General features: G+C 36.2%; 1 protein-coding gene across 4 annotated transcripts in view; it reads left to right on the plus strand.

The window, feature by feature from the left end:
• The window catches only part of KCNC2 (potassium voltage-gated channel subfamily C member 2), a 195,117-nt gene that overhangs the window by 167,283 nt on the left and 3,868 nt on the right, over window positions 1-23,966 (plus strand). The window contains exons 1-3 of one of the 4 annotated variants that reach the window (XR_005884013.1): window positions 3,312-3,394; window positions 3,497-3,624; window positions 13,980-14,110. The gene's annotated coding sequence lies outside the window, so the exon portion shown is untranslated. Of the gene's footprint in view, window positions 1-3,311; window positions 3,395-3,496; window positions 3,625-11,491; window positions 11,511-13,979; window positions 14,111-23,966 lie in introns of those variants that run through there. The other 3 variants (XR_005884012.1, XR_005884014.1, XR_005884015.1) reach the window with 3 other exon arrangements.

Genomic DNA, 23,966 nt, shown 5'->3' on the forward strand with positions numbered 1-23,966 from the left:
ATTTCCCTTTAAAATTTTTCCCCCTTTGGGACTGGCTTTGTGGCATGACACATTAGTTCACTGCAGATGATAGCCAATTGCTGCCTTTCTCATCCAGCTCCCTGCTAACACACCTGGGAAAATCAGTGGATCATGGTCCAAGTTCTTTGGTTCCTGACACACATGTGGGAGACCTGGATAGAAATCTGGTCTCATGGTTTCCTGGGTTTGGATTGTCTCTGCTGTCACTACGCCTTTCAAACCAAAGGATCAATCTTCAATTTTTTTTTTCTTATGAAAGAAAGAAAAAGGAGAATGGATGAAAAGAGAGAAAGAAAGAGTGAGTGAGAAGGAGAGACCTCTCTTTTTATGGTTGAATTTCCAAAGGCCCACAATGGCCTGGTTGGGTCAGTTCAAAGCTAGAAACGCCTCCCATATGGATAGTAGAGACCCAATCATTTAACTCAATGTGAGTCCCCTAGTGATGGCAAGGACACAACTTCTTAGGTCAACTCATGTTGGCTACAGGGTCCTCATTAGCAGGAAACGAGAGGCAGGACTCAAACTCAACCAGGTTGAGTTTGAAATGTGAATTGCCTGACCCAATATAATTTGTAGGCCCAAAGCAAACTCTCTCTCTCTCTTTGTATTATGTTGTTTAACTGGAAAATATAGAATTTGTTTGCTCCAAGACAAAAATGCTAGTTAAAAATACTGGCATTGCTACTGTTTAAAGGGTGTGTCTAACAAACCATGACCTATATTTATAACTAAGGCATTATGCCTAAGGGTATCATAATCTAATATAATTACTAAAGATTATAGAAATCTGTGAAATTTGCACTATACACAATCAATCTCATGAATTGTAACTTATTCAATTAATTGATTATATACTTTGAAATTACTAGGTCCAGACATCAAAGCTTTTTCTAAAGAAATAAAGATTTTGGAAAAACTGGTTAATTTATATTCTAGATGAATTGCTTTTTTAAAAAGATTTTATTTATTTTTATTGGAAAGTCAGATATCCAGCAGGAGGAGAGACAGAGAGGAAGATCTTCCGTCCAATGATTCACTAACCAAGTGTCCGCAATGTCTGGAGCTGTGCTGATCCAAAACCAGTAGCCAGGAATCTTTTCCAGGTCTCCCATGCTGGTGCAGGGTCCCAAAGCTTTGGGCCATCCTTGACTGCTTTCCCAGGCCACAAGCAGGGAACTGGATGGGAAGTGGGGCTGCTGGGATTAGAACCAGCGCCTATATGGGATCCCGAGCATGCGAGGCGAGGGCTTTAGCCACTAGACTACAGCCCCAGGCCCTAGATGAATAGCTTTTAAAGGAGAATTACCAGGACTATGGAAGCATCTATATGTATGAATACATTTATAACCTTGATTTTTTTTTTAGAAATAAAGTTGAATGCTTAATAATTGTGTTCTATACTGGCTTGACTGGCATAAAATAAACTTTACATTTTATACCTTGTATTTCAACATTTCTCTTCTTCACGTGCCATCATGTTTTTTACTATAGATTGTTCTAGTTAGGAACGGTTTATCACAAAAAATTCTGATTATTTTTATGAGAAATGATTCAAATTGTGTATTTGATAGGTTGGAATTACATTAGATAAGTTAGAAGATTATCATGTTTCTTAATTTGTTATAGAGTACATTGAAAAAAGATGTTTAATAAGCAATTACAAAAGTGTGGTATATTATTATTATTATACATACTATGTGTATATATATATATAATATACCTCAGATTCTAGAACTATTTAAACAAAGGTGTTTGAGTTTGTAGATCTGTTGGTAATGAGAGAAAAAGACATCTGAGACTAGGGGAAATACAGCTCACAGATGATAGAGTTTTGTGAATAGCGTGGGTAAAGTTTGAAGAAAATGATCCTCTCAGCAATGTTGCTTGAGATCACGGCTACAGGAAGTTCTAATAATTCCTTCACAGGAATTCTCCTTTTTATTCTTTGAAAATGAAATATTGCCAGTGGAATGGAAAACTATACCTTCTGTGCAATAGGTTAGCAGTGGGCTTGTTAAGAAGCTAACAACCACTTACGGGACACAGTGCTAGAGCACATTTTCAATGAAGAGGAGAAAAACAAAGCCGAGACTGCTGACAGGCAGTTGAGTAAAGCATTTCTATTGCTGCTGTAATAAATTTTCTCAAACTTAGTGGCTTAAAACTATACATTTTATTTTTTTTAGTTTGATTTTACTTCTTTTTGTTATTATCAACTTATGATACAGTTCTATAGATCATGGGATTTCCCTTATCCCCTCCCCAACTACACATTTATTATATAAGTATTTGGAGGTTGACATTCCAAAGCAGAACTTACGGGGCTAGAACTCGAGAATTGGCAATGCTGTCTTCTTTCCAACAAGTCCAGGAAAAATGATTTCCTTTCACCCCCCCTCCCATTTTTAGCAGATTCTTTACTTCAGAGTGTCTTTTTCTGTGCTCAAATCAAGAGGTGTAACATCTTTATCTCTGATCTCCATCCTCTACCTCACTCTTTCACTACCATAACTATACATTCACTAGGTCAAGACAGAAAAATCTATTTTTTATGTCAGCCAGTAACAAATTAATTCCAATTACAAACTAAATCCCCCTTTACTATGTAACACAATGTATCTATCATTATGTTATAAACACCTACAGGAAAATATTTCTGCATTTCAGTTTGGAAATCCATGATGGAATGTGATTTATTTCTGTATCTTACTTTAGTGTGGGGAAGGAAAACATTTAAGAAATTCAGCAGGCATTGTTGAGGATACTATGAAAAAAAAACAACACCACACTGAGACAGTGGTATAGTCAGGCGACCATACGCTGAAGGGAAAGCAGATGGTGCAAATAAGAGGCACTGAACAGCGATTATGTTTTAAAGCCAGAAGAAGTTGTGAGGTGTGTGACTAGTATTGGGCAAAAATAGGAGTTAGCATGTAAATTCTTTAAAATATTTTAACGTCAGTTCAGAAGTGACTAATAGGATCCTTTGAACTAGGAATTTGGACTTTGAAAGTGTTTATGTCCATTAAATTAGTACAGGACCACACAATGCTTTTCAGAGCTTCTTTCCCAGGTCATGTCATCTATATCCCTGGTGTTTTATCCTGGTATCTGAATTTCGGCACTGAAGTCTCCACAGGGAAGTCTGACTAACCAGTGGCCTTAAAAAACATTTGATTGTGCCTGTGCATTTCCCTTGTCTTACCTCCCATCGTTCTTGAAAGCAGTTGACACAGCAGCTCTAGTTCTTTCAAGTGTATTTCAGGAGGGAGGAAAAGCCCTAGTTTCCATTTAAGAACTGGATCTCTGAGAATGATTAAGGTTTCAAGTGAATATCACAACTCATGAAAAAAAATCACTGACTGGAAAACAGGTACTGGAAATAGCAGTAGCAGTAAAAGTAGATATGCTCAGGAGGGTACACACCATTAAATTATTCAACATCTTAATTACATTTTCTTTCTCTGTCCAACAGCTTGTGAGAAAATATCATGCGACGCTTCTTGCTTCCTGATGATGAAAACTGTCAAAACAGATACTTTCTGTGCTGCTGTGCTGTATTTTCTGGTGTGTGTGTGTGTGTCTAGTAAAAGGGAAATGAAGGTAATATCTGCTTAAATGTAAAAAAAAAAATAAATTAACATCAAGTCCTCATGGGCCATTATTTGGAGCTGAAATCCCAAGCTTAGAGAACCAAAAGGGTTTATTGTCATCTGCGGTTTAAAGCTTCTGGAATAGCATATGATCTTGATCTTTCAAAAAGGTCTTCAAAGATTTGTTTTATTTTTACTTGAAAGGTGATGTTATGGAGAGAAGGTAGGACACATTCCTGATTCCTTTTGTTGAATTATCTTGCTATCACTTGTAGCCCATCTTGAACTAGCACATCAGACTTTCCAATTTCTCCCATTCCAGTTGCTTTTTTTGTAAGACCTCACTGAAACCTTGAGTCCACTGACCCTGCTTCAGTCTTCCTTTATATTTTTTAACATTTCACAAATATTTGTAAAAGATTTATTTACTTATTGTATTAGTTTGGAAATCAGAAACAAAGTGGGACAGAGACAGACAGACTGACAGAAAGCATATAGCTTTCCTTTGCTGATTCTTTCCTCAAATACCTAGGAGCTAGAAACTCAACCCAGATCACGTACATATTTGGCAGGCCCCTAGCCCTTTGCATCAATTTACACAATAGTGGAGCATTAAAATAGAAAGACAATCAGGACCAAAACCCCGCAAAACCATATGGGATATATGACATCAAGGTAGATCTTAAACATTGTGCCAAATGTCCACCCCAAATATCTTCATATTTAGTTAGAATCTACTGTTTCTTATAGCAAAACAAAGGTCAATTTAGTTGGCTTCTTGCTCTTTTATCTGTCCAGCAAAACCTCAACTCATGAATAAGTTCAACCATTGTGTTTCTCACTGACTATCCTTAATCAGTCAAGTGGTAATGAGAATATTCTCACAATATGGCATTTTGATCCCCAAATTAAAATAGAGTTGATTGTCCAAAATTTTTATCACAAAATACAATGCAAATCACTCACAAACTTCATGTTCATAACATTAAGATTTTTTTTGGACTCCAGACCATTATTTCAATAGATTCTAATATCCCTATTTCATTGTCTCAAAGTACCATTAATGAATTGCTTCTCTGTGTTACAACAATGCAAAATATTTTAAATTGGAAAATTGTGTTTTATGTGTCTACCCTGGCATAGTCTTTGAAATGTAACAGTTTAGGCTTAAATAACGAGTAAATGAATGCCATATAATACCTGATGACTCCTCTGAGATTGGTAGTAAAGGAATTGCTTATGAAACACTTGGGCTTCTTTAGATGTACACAGATCATGATTAGATAATATAAAGGTGTTTTTAGCATTACTTTATATTTTTATAACTCCATGATATAGTCAGATTTGAGCTTGATGTCTCCACTTCAGAGGGGGAAAAAGAGTTCAGAGGCATTAAAAAAGATCAAAGTAATTTGGCTAAGAAGAAAATCTCATGTTTAACAGAAAGGAATTTCAAAATTTTGTATTTTTAAATGTCTTTCCTAGATTCTTCTGACAACAAATTATGGTTTTAATAAAACCAAACCTATATGCTTTGTTCTTTTTGTACAACAACGTAATGTACCAGCAGAGTTTATAAGCATTAGCAAATAATTTTGTGGAATATTTTTCATCAGCCCCTGAAATAGTCCTAGGGGAAAATGGAATCTCTTTTGGTTTCAGACTGTATTACATTGTTGTTTGTCATCTGACTTTGAGAGCCCTGTAGATTTTTCCCAAAGAAAACCTATTTTACATATAAGTTAATTCATATTTAAATTAACTTCTTTGCTTGAATTTTAAAAAAGTTAGTAAAAGACAGTACTTGTTTTAACCTAAACCCTGTGATTCTGTATCCAGTGAATAATACTCCATTGTCCATAAAAACATTTGGAACTAAGAAGATAGTCTCAGGGATTTGGAAATGTGCCAAGCCTGAAGATGAAATTGTTTTGGGGTAAAGCCGAGTCTTTGGTGCCCCAAATACTTCCAGCAGCATTTCAGGGACTTAAGCACCAACCATTTGCAGAAATTCATTGTCTTTCCCCTTCAAAGTTATGATCTATGTCCTTTAAGAATTCAGATCAATATAATGACCAAGTGATTCATCTCCCTATGTCTTAGTCACTTTGAGAAACACCTCCTTCCTCCTTCATGATTTCCCCCAGACACTTTCTGATACAAATACTTCTAAAAGTGATTTTAAATAACCTTACATTGAAAAGCATAAATTTGTGTAGAACTGGCCTCTTTGATGTCTTAATAGGTTGTTTTAATCTACCTTGAAAAGACACACAGTGGTTTACAACAAAGGAACAAAATAAATAGGATTCCAGAACCTGGAGGAATTTTTCTGAGACTGATTACTTGCATATTTTATTATTTTTGTTTAAAAGACACTTTAAATGGTACCTCATTTCTAGAATTTATGAAATGAAATTAAAATTTTTAGGTGTTCTTCATTTCAGAAGCTTGGGCAATCAGAGCAGAATCAATTCAAGAGAGAACTGGAAGAAATTTGCTTCATTGTATGGATTTTATCAATGACAGAAAATACATATAAATAATAATAAATGAAATAAAATACCAATTATAGGAAAGAAAAGTTAGGAGGAAGTAGTCCCAATGAAGACAGATTCTTTATTTAACTTATACTGGCTTAAAAACATTATTTGAGGAACTGAAAGTGGTTTCAGATAAATAACATTTGCTGTATCAAATTTATTTGGAGTAATTTGTCATACATTCATATAAAAGGATCCATAAGGCAATTGTATTAAAAGTGTTCATATTTAAACGATTATTCTCATAATTACTATCAAAATTGTTTCTAGTTAGGAACAGCGTTAAACTCAAAATAATGCCGCATGTATTTTATGAGAAAAACTGGAAGAGCTTCAAATCTTCAATTATAAAATAGTGTCAAAGATGAGGGAATATTCATCAAACTGATTTAATCAATGCAATTATATATATTTATGTGTATGCATTTAAAAGTAACAATTTAATGCCTAAGTATATATAATTATGATTGATAAAATATTTTTAAAGTAAACAAATAAAATCAAATTGAATAAAATTTTCACCTATATGTGGTTAACTAGCATCTCAATGCCAACACATCTAAACTTTTCTTCAATGCATTTATTTAATTGCTTACAGTTAGTGATATAGAAAGCCTGATATCTATAGTGCATCACCCTTGGTTTTAATCTTTTAAGACCACTTCTTGGCTTACAACATCAGGAAATCTATTTTTAAAGAACAGTATGGGGCCCGGCACGGTGGCGCAGTGGTTAAAGGTCCTCGCCTTGCACGCCCGGGATCCCATATGGGCGCCGGTTCTAATCCCGGCAGCCCCACTTCCCTTCCAGCTCCCTGCCTGTGGCCTGGGAAAGCAGTCGAGGACGGCCCAAAGCTTTGGGACCCTGCACCCGCCTGGGAGACCCGGAAGAGGCTCCTGGCTTCGGATCGGCATAGCACCGGCCGTTGCGCTCACTTGGGGAGTGAATCATCGGACGGAAGATCTTCCTCTCTGTCTCTCCTCTCTGTATATCCGCCTTTCCAATGAAAAAATAATAAAAATAAATCTTTAAAAAAAAAAAGAACAGTATGAAATAACCAAGACACAGAAAACTGCAAATGAATTAAGAAGCAGCACTTGAAATGCACCATTAGAAACTTTAAACTGCCTTTCTATTTGTAGACAGGAAAATGTTTAGAAACCAATCAAGGAGCTGTGTCATTATATGCATTGATTGCAGCTGGGGAAGATGCCAGATTGAACATCTGCCCTGATACACAATGAAAAGGGCAGTTGTTAAGTGAAATGATTCCAATAAATCTTAATGATAAGGTGATGATGAGGGATGTCCCTGAAGAATATGAAGAAAGGTCAAAATGGACGTGCATTGTATTTGGAGACTTACAATGCTCAGTAATGAAACCAGCTATTTATGATTGCTGCTACATTTCTGTACTTTTAAACAGCTGAAAGTTTCAGCAGTAGGCAAGTAAGCAGGAGGAAACAGACTAAAAAAATCAAAGGGAAGGCAGGGTGGGATCCAGTGGGAAGACACCCAGATTTCTTGTAAGTAGCCTTTGACTAAAGCTGCCAAGAGCCTTGGCACATGCTTACTTTCTCTCTCCCTCTCTCTCTTTTTAATGTCTTTTCCTCATCATATTTTTACATATATTTCAGGCTTGGGAGGCACATTTCATTCAAGGGACATAAAGTAATTATGATTTGAATAAGCAAATATCGTCTCAAAATGTAAACAATTTCATCTTCCTGGATGCAAAATACGTATTACAATTAAGAAAATTGTGTTCAATACTGACTAGGTAATAGATGATGCATCGTTCTGTAAGCATCCTTCACAAACAAATAGGAGACAAATACATATTCTAAACTAGCACAATGCATAGTAAAAAGAGTACTCAGATACCTTTTAAAAAACCTGCATCTGTTGGGGCAATATGTTTCATGGTAAGAAGCAGAGAGGTAGGTTAGGAGGACATGCTTTGTGGCCAGTTAAAAAGGCAGCTCAGCAGAAGACAGGTTGGGAAATTTAATCTTAAAGGGCAAGAAAGCATTAATCTTGTGGGTAATATGGAAATATTACTCCAGAATAGGAGAACCATATTTGCAAAGAAACCAAAGAAAAAAGATAGCATTTCAGACACGGTAGTTAGTTCAGTGTGACTGGAATAGTTCACGTGCTATTCTTTTGAAAAAATAGATAGAGGTCACTTATAAAACATCCAATATATTGGGCCCGGTGCGGTGGCGCATGTGGTTAAGGTCCTTGCCTTGCACGCCCAGGATCCCATATGGGCGCTGGTTCTATCCCGGCAGCCCCACTTCCCTTCCAGCTCCCTGCCTGTGGCCCGGGAAAGCAGTCGAGGACAGCCCAAAGCTTTGGGACCCTGCACCCGCGTGGGAGAACCGGGAAGAGGCTCCTGGCTTCGGATCGGCATAGCATCGGCCGTTGTGCTCACTTGGGGAGTGAATCATCGGACGGAAGATCTTCCTCTCTGTCTCTCCTCTCTGTATATCTGCCTTTCCAATAAAAAAAAATAATAATAAAAATAAATCTTTAAAAAAAATCCAATATATTTTATTGGAGATTTTTCTGAAAGACTTCATGAATTGCTATTTTCTTCACATTGGGTATGTGCTCTTCATTTTGCCTTTGCCTGAAAATATTTAAGTCAGTCTGGTGAGATTTGGGAGAGCGTCTAATTAACAGTATTTGCACATTTCCATAGTGTAAATATCCCCACTCTGGCCGAATTAAATCTGGCATCGTGATACCAGTGAGGGAGAGGGACTGAGAGAGGAGAGATCACCCATCTGCTGCTTCACTCTCCAAATGACTAGCATAGCCTGGATTGTGTCGGGTGAAGCTAGGCTGAAACCAGAGGCTGCAGTTTAATCCAGGTCTCCCATGTAGTGGTGAGGGATCAAGTACTTGGGGTATCTTTCATTTCTTTTCCAGACACATTAGCAGGTAGCTGGGGAAGAAGTGGAGCAGCTGCAATGAAAGCTGATACTTTTAGAGCACACTGGCCCAACACAAGTGTTCTCTTCATCTAAACAACATGAATGCTTAGAATAAGGCCAATGTAGTAGCTCCATTTTCCTGAAAATTTAAGTTTTTTTATGAAATGTCGAATTACATTTTATTTGAGAAATATCCTGAATTATAACTGTTGAAAAACAATTCAAGTTTAAAATTTCATGGGAGATAATATCAACTAGATCTAGGAAAAAGAGTTTGTCAGATATTTGCAATCTGAAGGCCCCTGTTTTGGTGTAGGCAATATTGTTTTCTCTATTTGCAACTTGGAAGTGGCACAATTACATTGAGTGTGGCAAATTTCCAGCATCATCAAGTGACCATCTTTGCTCTGGGTGGCCTTGTCCTGATTTCAGACAAGGAGGTCATTCAGCACCATATTTTCCCCATTCTCTCATGCTCATCTTTCTCTTTAGAAGGTTAATTCAGGTTTCTCTCTTGGAGTGAGAGTGGCAGATATAAGACGGTAAAAATTGATTGGATTTAAGTGGACAGAGTTTATTACTTGTTCTGTGATGCTGAGATGCCAGAGAAGCAGTCAATACTTTGTCCTAAATCATATCAATTCCACAATAAAGAGATAACTCTACCTGGGTTAGAAAATGGATTCTTACCAGCTTCCTTGTAGAATCATCTTGCCAGCAATCATGCTATAGCTGCTTTTCTAGCTTCATACACACCAGCTACTAACATGATTTACCTAAACACAAGATTTACTCCATTACGAAATCCACAAATTTATCTTTTCCACCAAGGTATTTGTGAATGAAAGCTAAAGCGAATGTAACTGATGTTTTGCTTTCCCTGTCTTGAAAAGAGCATTTATTCACTCTCCAGCAGATGTGCCTTTGATACAACAAACATTAATTTATGATGTATCTATTCCATGTTAGGTTCTATGATGCAATGACGCCCTCCCCAAAATGCAACCTGCTCCAAAGAAGTTCACAATATAATAAGGGAGGTGTTGAGGATGTTTATCCACTTACACACATGTACACTCCTGTATGTATGCAGTGAGAAAAACATAAGCAAATGAAATGGACGGTAGTAGGGTTTTCTATCTTGGGTCTATCCCCAATTCCTTTATTAATTTTGGGTTTTTTTCTGACTACTCCAAAATGAGAAATAAGATCAGTATAATAATTTAAATAGGCATCTTATGCATTCTTTCTTCCAGAATTTTAACCTATTGATAATGTATAAGGTATTGAAACAATCTATCATTTACATAGAAAGTATAGCCACTCCCTCTTCTCCCTAAATCTGTATTTTATAATAACCTCTTCACTTGTATTATCTCTAATATCTTAAAACCAAAATTCTTTTATTTAAGAAGCTAAAATTTGGGGTGTCATTTAGGAATTCTAATAAGACATTCTCTCCCCTTGCCTGCTCCTGCTTGAGTTGAGACAGGAATTTTTAATGCCTTAAGGATGCTGGGTATAAGCTGATATTATTTTCTGAACTGAACTGTGGAGCATCCTCAATAATAAATTCCTAGTCTTTGAAGATCCAGGAAATGTTCTTTAATGTCTCAACAACTGTGGTGTTGGTGGTGGGGGCTTATTATGTTTCAAAAAGTTGTAATGCTAGGATCCATTTTTGCCAACCCCCTAGAAACAACGAAGCATTTCGATGGCAATGCAAAAGCAGGCAGAGTTTACTGTGCCAGCATGCTGGGGCCAGACCGTTCTTGGGGCACAAAGGCCAGCCAAGCCTAGGTGGGACCCCAAACTAGCAAAAAGGCTAGAGATTATAAAGGCAACTTTTTGGCTATAACATACATCAAAGTTAACTTAAAAAGTAGCAAACTTCAGACATGTCAATTTTTACTCTGTTTCTACACTCATTATTTTTATGGCTCATTCCATTCTCACACCCTTATCTTTGTGGTTCCTCCGGTTCCTGGGACCTGAGAATTGCGCCCCTGCCCTCCTGCACCTGGGTTAGTTGATAGATAAGGTTTGTGACACTGTTCACAAGAGGAGCAAAGAACAGATTTATCATTAAAGTGGAGTTTTCCCACAGTCCAGACGCCTCCTGACCTAGCAAAGAAGCTGTTTCTCAGCACAAAGGGGCCTAACATTGCCTAACGCTGATATTCTAACATTCTAACATACTAACATTATACCAACACTGTAACAGTAATGAAGAATCAAACAAATTGAAAGAAGAGAAGTTCATATTTTGTTTATACAAAAAGTAATTTTGGGCCACAGTGCAGTGACCTAGTGGCTAAAGACCTGGCCTTGCATATGTTGGGATCTCATATAGCCACTGGTTCATATCCTGGCTGCCCCATTTCCTTTCCAGCTCCTTGCTTGTGGTCTGGGAAAGCAGAAGAGGACACCCAAAGCCTTGGGACCCTGCACCTGTGTCAGAGACCAGGAAGAAGCTCCTGGTTCCTGGTTCCTGGCTTCATACTGGCTCAGCTCCAGCCATTGTGGGACATGAACCAGCCAATGGAAGATCTTTCTCTCTGTATCTCCTTCTCTATGTAGATATGACTTTTCAATAAAAAATAAATAAATCTTAAAAAAAAAAAACAAGTTAATTTGCCCAGAGGACCTGCATCAGCATTGAGACATTTGGTAATAGCCTGGGACACTGGGTCTCTTACTATTCCCGCTTAGAAATGAGCAATGTGCGTTGCTTCCTGCTAGGCTGCTTTCTTTGAGTGTTCTTTTCCATTAACTTAAAGAAGGCTGCATTTTTTAGAATATTCCATTGTTCATGCTGAGAAGCAGGCAGGATTAAATACCTGAATGAGCTTCAACATTACCAGTCCTGGAACAGAAAGCTAGAATGTCCATTGTAGTCTACCCTCCAATCATTTCATGACTTTGAATGTTGCTTTAAAACACACACACACACACACACACACACACACACACACACACCCCTAAAAAACAAAGCAACGCAATCAACCTAAAAGTTTCCTAAATATCCTGGATAATGTTTTTTGAGATTCATTTTTCAGACTTCAATCCTGACTTTATACCTATTCTACAACTTGCAGCATTTTATATACATTTGAATTTTTCAAAAATACTAAACAATTTTAAAGTTACAGAACGAGGCTTTATATAATTACATTTATTCTGAAATGTTTCTCAGTTTTACATATATGATCTACAACAAGTTAGTTACACAATACCAAAGTTAACAGTTGTTTGTTTTGCATTTTACTAAGACTTCTATCCTGCATCAATATCATGGCTTTTCTTAACTTTTCCATTATCTTACCTTTAACTTGCCTTTAAAAATGAAAAGTGCGTGTGTATAGATTATATATGTCTTTATCCCAGACAAAATATCCCTAAGAATACTGTTTTGTAATAAAATGCTTTAAAAATACTTTAAATTTTATTTATTTTATTAGAAATGGAGAGAGATGAGTTAAGATGGGGCATCCTTCCTTCAGCTGGTTCACTCTCTAACTACTCACAAAGGCAGGGCTGGGTCCCAGCACAACCAGGGACCCAGGATTTCATCCAAGTTTCCTACAATGGTGTCAGGGACACAGCTGCCAGGCTCATCAACTGCTGCTTCCTTGGGAGCACATTTGCAAGAAAGTAGAATTGAGAGTGGATCTGGGAACTCAAACTCAAACTCAAACGCAGGCCACACATGCAATTCATGTGTCCCAAGCAGGATACCAACCCCTGGGTGAGCTGCTTCTTTGTAGAAAATACTTTTAATCTAATAATCATCAATGGTATTCACCTCCATTTTTTAATATTCAAAAATTTGGCTTATATATGAAATCTTGAACTAAGACCCATTTTAACATCAGAATTCTGAGTGCTGTGTTAGCCAGGGATTTGTGATACCTGATAAAGTGCCCTGAGACTGTGAGAATAAATTAGAATAAGTTCTTGCCCTTCTATTTTCCTCTGTCACACAAACCTCTTTGATGGATTGAAAAACTCGCTGCTTCAATTGCTTTGTTGATTCAAGAATTTAGATTGTGTAGTAAGAGCTCCCAAATAGCTGTGCCATAAGTAAGAGCAAAACTTAGAGATTATAAAGACAGTTAGGGTAGAGTCTGAATTACTGTTTTCATTTGCTTTCCTGGAACCCATAGACCTTAAAACTGTATAGTGCCATAGTGAGACACTGAAAGAAACACTTTAATCCCTATGTTAAGCTTTCCAGTTCCTTTTGGGAACTTAAGAAGCAGCAAAATGTTTAAAAGCATTCTCAGTTCTTATTAGTAGCGTTGTTACCTTTTTGACCCTGTATCTTGGAAAATCCCCTGGCTTCCTGTAGACTAAGAGCAGGGAGACGAAGAGAAAGTGCACATTACATATTGAAAACGCAACCAGAAATCTTTCCATTGCAAACAATATTCCTCTGCTAGTTCACATATTTAGCAAATAACTAAGACCAAACATACATCAGAGGCTACATCTCTGGATTCAACACTAAATAATCTATGAAGTCACAGATTTCACAGAGGCTTCATACCACATTGTACTTTTAAAAGGATAAAAAAATCTATCAATTAGTACTGTGAGTAATAATTGAATCCTGTATCTACATTTCCTTATTTATATGTGTAAGATTTATTTACGTAATTATTAATTGATTGGGCCTTCTTTGGTATGCACGAATAGTTTTCTCGATTGTTTTTGGATGATGTTCTTTCTTATTTTAGCTAATATGCTTATTTCTCCATTGATTTGCAACTGACAACATTAATTAGCCAGGTTGATTTCAAATACGCAATTTTAGTAAGCAAACTGCTTGTTTGATTACCACCATTATTCAGGCTCTATAATTTTGTTTTTCCTATTAGCTGTTTAAAGTTATCTTCCACAGAATATTACCACAATAATTGCTTCCAATTATTGAAGATCACCATTATTTGACATTGTAATTATTGTTATTATGAAACACTTTGGTATGTGTACTGAGGACAAAGATTTGGTGAGTATGATTTTTTTCTTTCCTGATTAAACATATTTGATGCATTCTATGAAGTACAGCTCCAAGAAGACACCCATATTCACTTCCTTCTCCCACTTGTATTTTTAAAACAGTTTGATATTGTAACTCTATATTGAGAAAACTCAATATCATTCAGACAAAAATTTAAATACATATTTTTGTGAGGTGTATATTTTTAAAATATCAATTCTACAATTTCCAAGGAACCATGGCAGTAGATTTGTTGTACATCTGTGACTTTAATGTGAGCCTAACAGAAGCTATTAACATGCATCTAATCTACTTCTTAAAATAAATTAATAAGGTAAGTGAATATATATCAGAAAACATATATGTAGGTATGAATTCTGATATTTTCTTTAATTCTGATATGTTTATATTATTTTGTTAAAATATTTAGTAGTAGCTGTAATGGTGTTTATCCTGAGCAAATAAATAAATTTATTTCATTACTCAGGCATTTATAAAATGTTTCTTGGAGTTGCTAGCAGCAATTCGATATATAGTTTATTCAGGTTACTTCTTTAAACTCTAAAGAAGTCCAAATAATAGCATTTTGTTTCTTTAGTATAACAATTTTTAGTAACAGTTGTGGTTTTGCTCTAAAAGATAAAGTCTCTTGTGTTGAAATACACTCTGGTTTGTTCTCTTGCATTTTCTTAGACGTTCAATGTGAAATAATCCAGATCAAGATGCTTAGACTCCCTGCTTCTGACACTTGTTAGCTGTGTCTTTGCTGACTTCTTCCTTCTCTGGATCCACTTGTCTTTTTGAAATATATAATGTATAGCAACTTACTAGTATACATTATTCTGTTTCTACATTTTTAACCATTTAGCTGTCTACAATATCTAGTGAAACAATTATAGATTTTAGAGTCACAGAACAGTGTCCTTCTGAGTTTCATTTATCCTGTTCATGGGATCTCGGATAAGTTGCACAACTTTGCTTTCACTTGTGCAGAAGAGATACAGCCTTGATTTTGAAAAGAAGTAGGAATTCTCACCCCTGTTACTCTGCATGTAGAAATTTTAGTAAGTATTACTTCAATTAAGAATTTTTTCCTACTTTTCAGCTATGTGTACTTGAGACTGCTTGATATTAAAGTACATGGCACTGAGGTTTTGTTCTTTCAAAATAGTTTCTTCTATGTTTATGTTTCATTAAGCTTTCTTTTTCTGCAGTATTGAATCTGATTTAAAATCCATTCAGTACTTTTTTTCAGATATATTTTTGTTTCATCTTTAGGAATTACATTTGGTATGTCAAACTGTCTCTTACTGTGTTCTGATTCACATTTTGTCTAAAGTTTGATGAGTTGTTTGATATATATTTTTAGAATTTTGCAATTGGCAAGACCACAGGTTCTCATCAGAAAACAAGATCCCTACTTTCGCTTATTTGTTCTCCTAAGTCACCGTCTTGAAAAAGTGCACGCAAAAGTTGAAACTATGTGCAGACATTTCTCCCTGGAAGAATTTTTTTTTAATATACCACGCACAAGTGTAGACTATCATCTTTTACATAATGTATCTCAAAATACAACTTAATATTTCTTATAATGCAATTCTTCAGAAAAATTGTTTTATGCTTGAAAATTTCCCCCAAGAATATTAGCTATGTGAAGAAGCTGGTCCTCTACTAAGATACATTTACATGAGAGTAATTATCCAAAAACAAAGAGTGAAAAGGTGGAGGAAGCTGATCAACTACTGATAATGCTTCTATTTCTTATACTACTTAAAATTTATCCCCATTGTTCATGTAAAATACGTTTGTCTGCCTGAAACATACTTTTTAAATAAGAAAGTTTGGGATTAGATGATTAGAAAAATTTTGTTTGCCTGGAGAAGCACTCTACAAGATGTGAAAAAAGGGCCTGGTGCAGTAGCCTAGTGGCTAGAGCCTTTGTCTGGCACGCACTGGGACCCCATATGGGCCACAGTTTGTGTTCTCACTGCTCTGTTTTCCATCCAGCTCACTATTTGTGTCCTGAGAATGCAGTCAAGGACAGCCTTGGGACTCTGCAACCACGTGGGAGACCGGAAGAAGTTCCCGGCTCCTGGCTTCAAATCAACTTATCTCCAGCTGTTGCGGACACTTGGGGAGTGATTCAGTGTATGGAAGATCTGTCTCTCTGTATCTCCTTCTTTCTGTAAATCTGCCTTTCAGATTAAAAATAAATAAATAAATCTTTTTTAAAAAGGAGAAATTAATCTCATATTAGCATATATCTCCTAGAAAGAAAATAAACTTTTAAAGAATTCATTAGAATCTGCAACAAATACATGATACAAAGGTAAGGAAAACACGTAAATGTTTTAAAATTTTCTTTTTAAAGTAATTATAAAGAGATAATAAATATTAGTTTGTTATGTGCACAGACAAGAGCTATAAGCAATAATTAAATTTGAAAATACCAATTTCACCCACATACATTCCTTTTTTTGGTAATTTACATGTTAATTACAATAAATCAGAGAAAACATATCTGCTACCTGTCCTTTGGAAATTGACTTATTTCATTAAGCCAGAGGTTTCTAATGGCACTCTTTGTTTAAAAGATAGGTTCTGATGCTTTTTTTTACAGCAGAGTAATATTTCATCTTGTTTATATACTGCATTTTCTTGATCTAATCATCAGTTGATGGAGATCACGGTTGATTCTGCATCTGTTCTTTTGAGTTGAACTGTTGCAAGCATGGGGATACAAATAACTTTCATATGCTGACTTTATTTTCTTTGAGTAAATTCTCAGGAGTGAAATGGCTAACTCATATATCACCCTAGTTTCAGAATTCGGAGGAATCTCCATGCTGTTTCCCATAATGTTTACATTACTTTACTTTCCCACCAACAGCATACGAGCGTTCCTCTTTCCCCACATGCTCAAAATAATTTGCTATAGTTTGATTTTTGGATGATAGCCATTCTATCTGAGGTGAAGTTGAATTTCATGGTGACTTTATTTACATTTTCCTGATGGCCAGTGAGCTTGAACAATTTTTCAGCAACAAACAAAATATGTATACTACTCAAAGCAATGTAAGGATTCAAGGTGATCGCAACACACATACTAAAGAGATTCCCAGTTCTGGGGCAAAAATGAGCCTAAAATTCATATGGACTCACAAAAGACTTTGAATAAAGCATACATTGAGATTTTTATTATTCAATTTGTTATTTCAATCCCCAACTATAAAAAAATAAAGCAGGAGTCATCAGAATGCTAGATTTCAAGACATATTAAAGGGTAGTTATAGTTAAAACAGATTGATTCTGGCACAAGCATGGACTTGTCAGCCAATGCAACCAGACAAGAGAACCCAGGAATTAATGCATGCGTCTACAATCTTTGACAAACTGATTAAAACCACTCTGGAAAAAAAACAGTCTCTTTAGCAAAATTTTTTGGGAAAATTGTATCATGCACAAGAGTGAAATAAAATCCTCAACATACATCCTAAATAAAAATCAACTCACAATGGATCAGGTTTCTACATGTAAGACCCAAAGCCATGAAATCGCTGAAGGAAAGCCTAGGAAAAACGCCACAAGGCATTTATGACAAAGAAGTACAGAAATTTGCACAGAGCTTTACTGAAGTTTGAAAGTTTACTGGATAAGCACGTAAGTATCTACAACACACTGTGTAAGGTAAAACCACATCTTCTTCCTTGCATATTTATTTCTTCCAATTTGAAAATTAGATTTACACTAGATGTTTTATCACTGCAATCAAACATTTGGGAAGACTCTTGTTTGGCCCAAATGCTTAATATAAAATAATTATGCTTAGATATTAGGGAATGAAATATTGCTTTCCAAATGATAATAGTCCTTTCATACTGATTCTCTTTCAAAATAAAATCTGCAACTGTAGAATATTTTTGCTTACAATTTAAAAGCTATGAAGTAAATAATATAAAATGAAGAGAAAAGATATTTCCACAGCTTTTTTGGGATGAGATTATTTCATTGAATAAAACTGCACTGAGACTTTAGACTGAGGCCTGGTAAGCTTTAAAGAAAAGCATTATGTAATATAAAATGGTTTTCTATTAATAGTGACAGTTTTCAGCTTGTTGAGAAAGAAGATAAAATATAAAGAACCTAAAACTATTATTGAATTTTTGGCATTGAGATTTGGTAGGAACTGCATGTCTTTTCTAGGTACCCATATCATTCTTGGTTTTGCAAGAATTTTTGGAAAGTAGGAGTGAGTGAAGAGCCATTGCTGTAGGCTTCAGCATAGCTATTATTTATAAGGTACTCACCAAGCTTTGTGTGTCTGACCTGGATCTGCCATCAAACAAATGCATGACAAAAACTGACTGCTTCTGACACATGCAGCATAGATTTTCAGCAAACAACCTTACCCAGTTTGCTCTGAATGGGGACCAAACCATCCTGCAATAATGTAATGGGACACTTGCAATGTAAAAGAGAGAAAGATGCAAAGTCCTTGAACCCTGATCCAGGTATATTTAAACTTTGTGCCAAAACAATTCCTAGGGTCCATGGCTTCAGATTACTCATAAATAACATTCTTCATTGGCTATATATAGTATATGTGCTATTACTCAGTTTGAAAGTTAGCAGAGAATGCTGTACTATCTAACAATAATTATACTAGGATGTGCTTTCTGAAATATTAAACATAAGAGCTTTTAGGGCAAAGAGTAGCATGATAATAGTTTATTAATTTAAATGTAATTAATTGTGATTAATCTACATGCACATAGCAAATCTGTATTCTTCATTTTTCTGCTAGACAATAAGCCTCATGAGGAATGGGATCATTCTTGGTTGTTTTATAACTTCTAGAACACAGCAGTGTCTGACCAATGTCTTCAGTGGTTTTTCAATAAATTATAAAGAATGGTAATCCTGAATCTTTTTGGTACCAAGCACTGTAACCGTTTTCACACTGATGCCAGAGCACTGGGGTCACCATGAGATGGTTAGTATGTGTTTATTTTCATTAAAACATCATGTGAATTCTTCCTCGAATCCCTATTAAAGGTGACTATATCCTGTACTTGAAGTCATTCTTTGTAACCCTTGAAACTTCTTTGCTGTCAAGTACCCCAAACCTTCAAAATGTGCCCCAGTCATGTGTGTTCCCAGGGAAATTGGTTCCTTTATTCTTCACTTTCTTCACAGTACACAGCACATCCTGTAGCTCTCGAGTGAAACGTGCTTGCTCTCCGAGTACACAGGTTCCTGAGTCTCTCATCCTCTGTTATCACATTGTTCTTCCAATCGACTAGATGTCTATTTCCATCATCCAGCAATGAATGCTTATTCTAAACATCTGTGTCACCTTGTATCTCCTTTTCTATCACAATAATAATCTTCATAGTTTCTCCCTTTCTTGGCCTGTTATTACCTCTCACTTTAAGTTCCTTTTGTCTATTCTATAAGTTTTTGCAACAGATATTGGGAACTCTGCTTTGAGTCACTTCAGGTGATCATATCACGGGTGCACTATAAATGTAATACTTATCAAACCTCCTTAAGTAGTCTTTTTTCATCATACTTCACAGTGTCTAATATTCTTGGCCATATTACTCCTATTTTTTTTCATTTAGTACTAGCTGAAAATGTACTAAACATGAGTTCTATGTACTCTCTTTTTATTTCTCCTTTCTGTCATTTTCATCATTATTCTCTCAGTGTCTCGACGGCAATTAGGACAGATCCATTAACTGACTGAGGCACAGACACACATACTGACTCATTGACCGACTCACCCTTACTGAAGGTGCAGCTTTCACAGAATGTCATCTTGCATTCCTCAAGATACGCTGACGTCTTTAGCAGAGTATATAGTAGCAAACACTGTTTGATAAGTTAAATCTCCAAGTAAAGGAATATAAGTGGTGCATAAACACGTAAAAGCAAACTTTATAAAATAGGATTAAGTGAATATGAAAGATGAAAAGGTCCCATACAGAGTCAAGATTATGAAGAAATGATTCCAAATATTATTTCCACATTTCAATTCTAGGAAAGATTTGTTCCACCAAATGCATCATACCATTAATTGAAATACTAAATGACTGGCAACATAGGTTATATTTGTAGCAGAAAATTTGCTAGCATATTTCTAAGATGTAATGATAGTAATTTCAAAATCCAGAAGCTTAGAAATTCAGGAGGCTTTCTCTTATCCAGGGTAAGATTCTTTAGCTTGTTCAATATTTTCTATTCAAATAAACCCCATTTTTAGTTACAATAAAAATTCTGCCTGTTCCTCTGAGAAAGTTTTCACCAAGCTCCTGGACAGTCTTTGATTCTATGCTGGAGCGTGCAGAGGAAAATACTACAGATGCTCATCATGAAAAATAAAGTAAAATATAGAGGATTTAAAAATATTTTTTAGCATCATGAAGAATTTAAATTATAACAATTCAATCATCCTCAAAGATACGACTCTCATGGGCTTTTAAGCAGTGGTATATGCAGTACAGATCATTATAAGATAAAGATTAGTGTGTGGTGTGAAGACAGGAGGATAAAACTACATTAGCATCTATTGTCTTGGAAGAAAACAAGCAGCCATTCCACTGATTACCAGCCTGCCGGATTCTTTGCAGCTGTGCCTGTCTTCCATGCTGTCTAATTGTTAAAGTGAAGTTTCTAGAGAGGTTTCTGCAGACTTGGTGCGGCATTTACTTCTCAAAACTGGAAACCACTATGCTGAGCAAGAGGAGCCAGTTTCAGAAGATAGCACGTTTTCTCTGAGGTGTGGCAGCTAACATGGAACAAATACCAGAAGTGCGGCAATGAAATGAATTGTTCACTGGAGGTATGCTTGTCATTTCAACCTGTGTTTATGTTCCAGTGGAAATCTTATGATCTTTGCTTTGCTTGTTGAGCACTATAATCAGTGGCAAATTAAGCCTATGAATACAGAGTAGATTAAAATTATATCTGTACACATACAGTTGGAGATAGGGAGGAGAAAGAGAGGTACTGGGAAGGGAGCAAGGGGAATAAGGGAAGTGCAGTTGTCTCTTGGGCTGTACCTGTAGGATACATACAACTGTTCTCTTCCCATGAATAAAAATGAACAAGGAGAGTCTTTGCTTATGACCGGGGTCTGCCTGAGACATTGGTGTACACGTGTCTGAAAATAGCACCTTTCCTCCAAAGTAAAACAGTGGGATTTTGTAGATACAACTTTTAAAGTTAGGGATCTGAGAATCTGCTTAATTTTGTAGTGATATTCTCAGTTGCTCTCTTAGAATACAGGCTGCCTAAATAAGGTTTGTAGCTCAAATTCATCCGGTATACCATTTCCTTTTGCAAAGGAAGCTTTTTTGGTAATATCTATGTAATTGCTACTTCCATATGTCTATGTGTTTTCTCTAACTGGCTATGTTGTAGTTCAGTAGTTAAACAGAGCCCACATGGCTGAAAGATTCTGCAATGTTAACCAGCGAGCTTAGTAAAGGAAAACTGTGCAGATAACTAGTGTACAGAACTCTTAATATATATTCCAAATACAGTTAGCAAAATTCTTCATTAGAATATTTCCCATGGCCAATTATTGTTTTCAATCATTGGATAGTATAATAAAATACGCTAAAGTTTTATTAGGAAAATGGTGCAGCACATTAGACAGCCACTCGGGGTATCTACATCCTACCTGTATCACAGTGCCTGGGTTTCAGTTCCACCACCTCTTCCAGCCCTGCTTCCCCTGAACTCAGCAGATGATGGCTCAAGCACCTGAGACCCTGCCACCAAAGCAGGGGGCTCAGATGGAGCTCCTGGCTCTTGGAGTCAGCCTTGTGCAGGCCTGGCTGTGAAAAGACATTCATAAGAAAACAAGTGAGAGAGGTTGTCTCTCTTTTTCTCTCTCACCTCTTTTCAAAAACTAAATGCATAAATATTTTTGAAAAGTAGATACTTTATTTTTAAGTAGAAAAACAAAAGCAGTGAATTTATATCTTTTGACAGCAATCTCTTTTAATATAATATTTTGCTCAATATGGAAGTCCACAGCAAGGCATATTGACATATATTTTATTGAAATAACATTATTGAGTTATAATTAAAGTCTTGACAAATTTGAAAACAAGAACCCAATACAAACATAAAATCTGACAGTTTTGGTTTTTTCATGAAGATTTATGTAAGGGCCCTACGAGATAGCCTAGCAGCTAAAGTCCTCCTCTTACATACGCCGGGATCCCATATGTGTGCTGGTTTCTGATCCTGGCAGCTCCACTTCCCAACCAGCTCCCTGCTTGTGGCCTGGGAAAGCAGTCGAGGATGGCCCAAAGCCTTGGGATCTTGCACCTGCTTGGGAGACCTAGCAGAGGGGATGGGCTCTTTGTTTCAGATTGGCTCAGCTCCAGCTGTTGCAGCCACTTTGGAGGGGGTGAATCAATGGACAGAAGATCTTCCTCTCTGTTCTCCTTTTATCTGCCTTTGCAATAAAAAAAAATCTTTTAAAAAATATGTGAAATACAATTATCTACCCAGTATTTGAGTAACTCACTTAACTGTGCTCACTGAGATGAGCTTTGCAATATATTTGGACAGTTTCAATTAGGTGATTTTTTTTTTCTTAGACTATTTGTCTCTAGAAAGAACCTTGAAACCCATTTTTAACAGGAGATCTGGATAAAAACTTAGTCAGGATTAAACTGAAAACTGAACTATTTCCTTCTTACTCAAGGTGGATTCCTTCCTGTCCAGAGAATCAGTATTTCTCAGTAATTATACTCCACATACGCACGTAACTGCATGCTAACTATAAGGACATAAAATTCAAGAAGGTTGGTTAGATTCACCAATACAGCTTTCTCCTAGTGTCTCACATATCTTGCTAATAAGTAACTGAATAATTTTTATCACTTCCAGAAACTGAAAATTATGCTGACAGAATTAATGTTCTCTTTTTAGTTACTACGCATGGCAACCAGTGAACTGCTGGACTGATTCCTCGTCAGCTCACAAATTCTTGGTAAACCATTGCTTTTAAGTTCTTCGTCTTCTATCTAAGGACTTTCAACACATTTTGCTTTGAAAGGGAGAGAGAGGCAGGAAGTGCACTCCCCCGTGCCTGCCACACTCGGGCAGGGCAGGCTGAGAGCAGGAATCTGAGGCTGCATCTGAGCCGTTTGTGTGGTTGGCAGGAGCTCGATTTTGAGAGTCAGCCACTGCTACTTTCTAGAGTGTTCATTCGCAGGAAACTGAACGGAAAGCTACAGAACTAGGACTCCAAGTAGGCACTCCTGCATGGGATATGGAAATCCCAAATGGTGTTCCCACAAATGTGCCAAATATCTGCCCCCATAGATCTTTTACAAATTACATTCTTAGCTGAATGTTTCAGGCTTAATATTGATTTTTGAATATACTTCACCTTAACTTTTTGCAACAATTTTATAAAATTATTTTTATTTTATTGATAAGAAAACCAAGACATGGCATATAATTAAATTATTTCCCTCTGTCCTCTTTATCCATATAAATTTTTCTTTACGGCAAATGTAAACACTCTGTCCTTGATACTATTTTTCTTCTGAAATATGAATGAATCATCCTCTAGTGTTTAGAAGTCAAGCCTCTACAGTCTTGCCAAACTGTGTTATGCTAGATCAATATTCTTCTTCCTGGAATTCCTGCAGATCTGTAATCTGCACCGAACAATTCACCACGGAGTAATGGCCTATCCCACAGTTCGAATTACATGTATCAGTCAAGTTTCTCCAAAGCATCAAATATATCACTTAGTAATACTTTTTTTTTTATCAATCTGTTATTGTCTTATCTTTCAGTTTGACAAAGTGGTTGTCTGATTTTTAAGAACATA

This window comes from Ochotona curzoniae, unplaced genomic scaffold, assembly GCF_017591425.1.
Source record: "Ochotona curzoniae isolate NIBS_2020 unplaced genomic scaffold, NIBS_Ocur_1.0 contig_1014, whole genome shotgun sequence".
NCBI lineage: Eukaryota > Metazoa > Chordata > Mammalia > Lagomorpha > Ochotonidae > Ochotona > Ochotona curzoniae.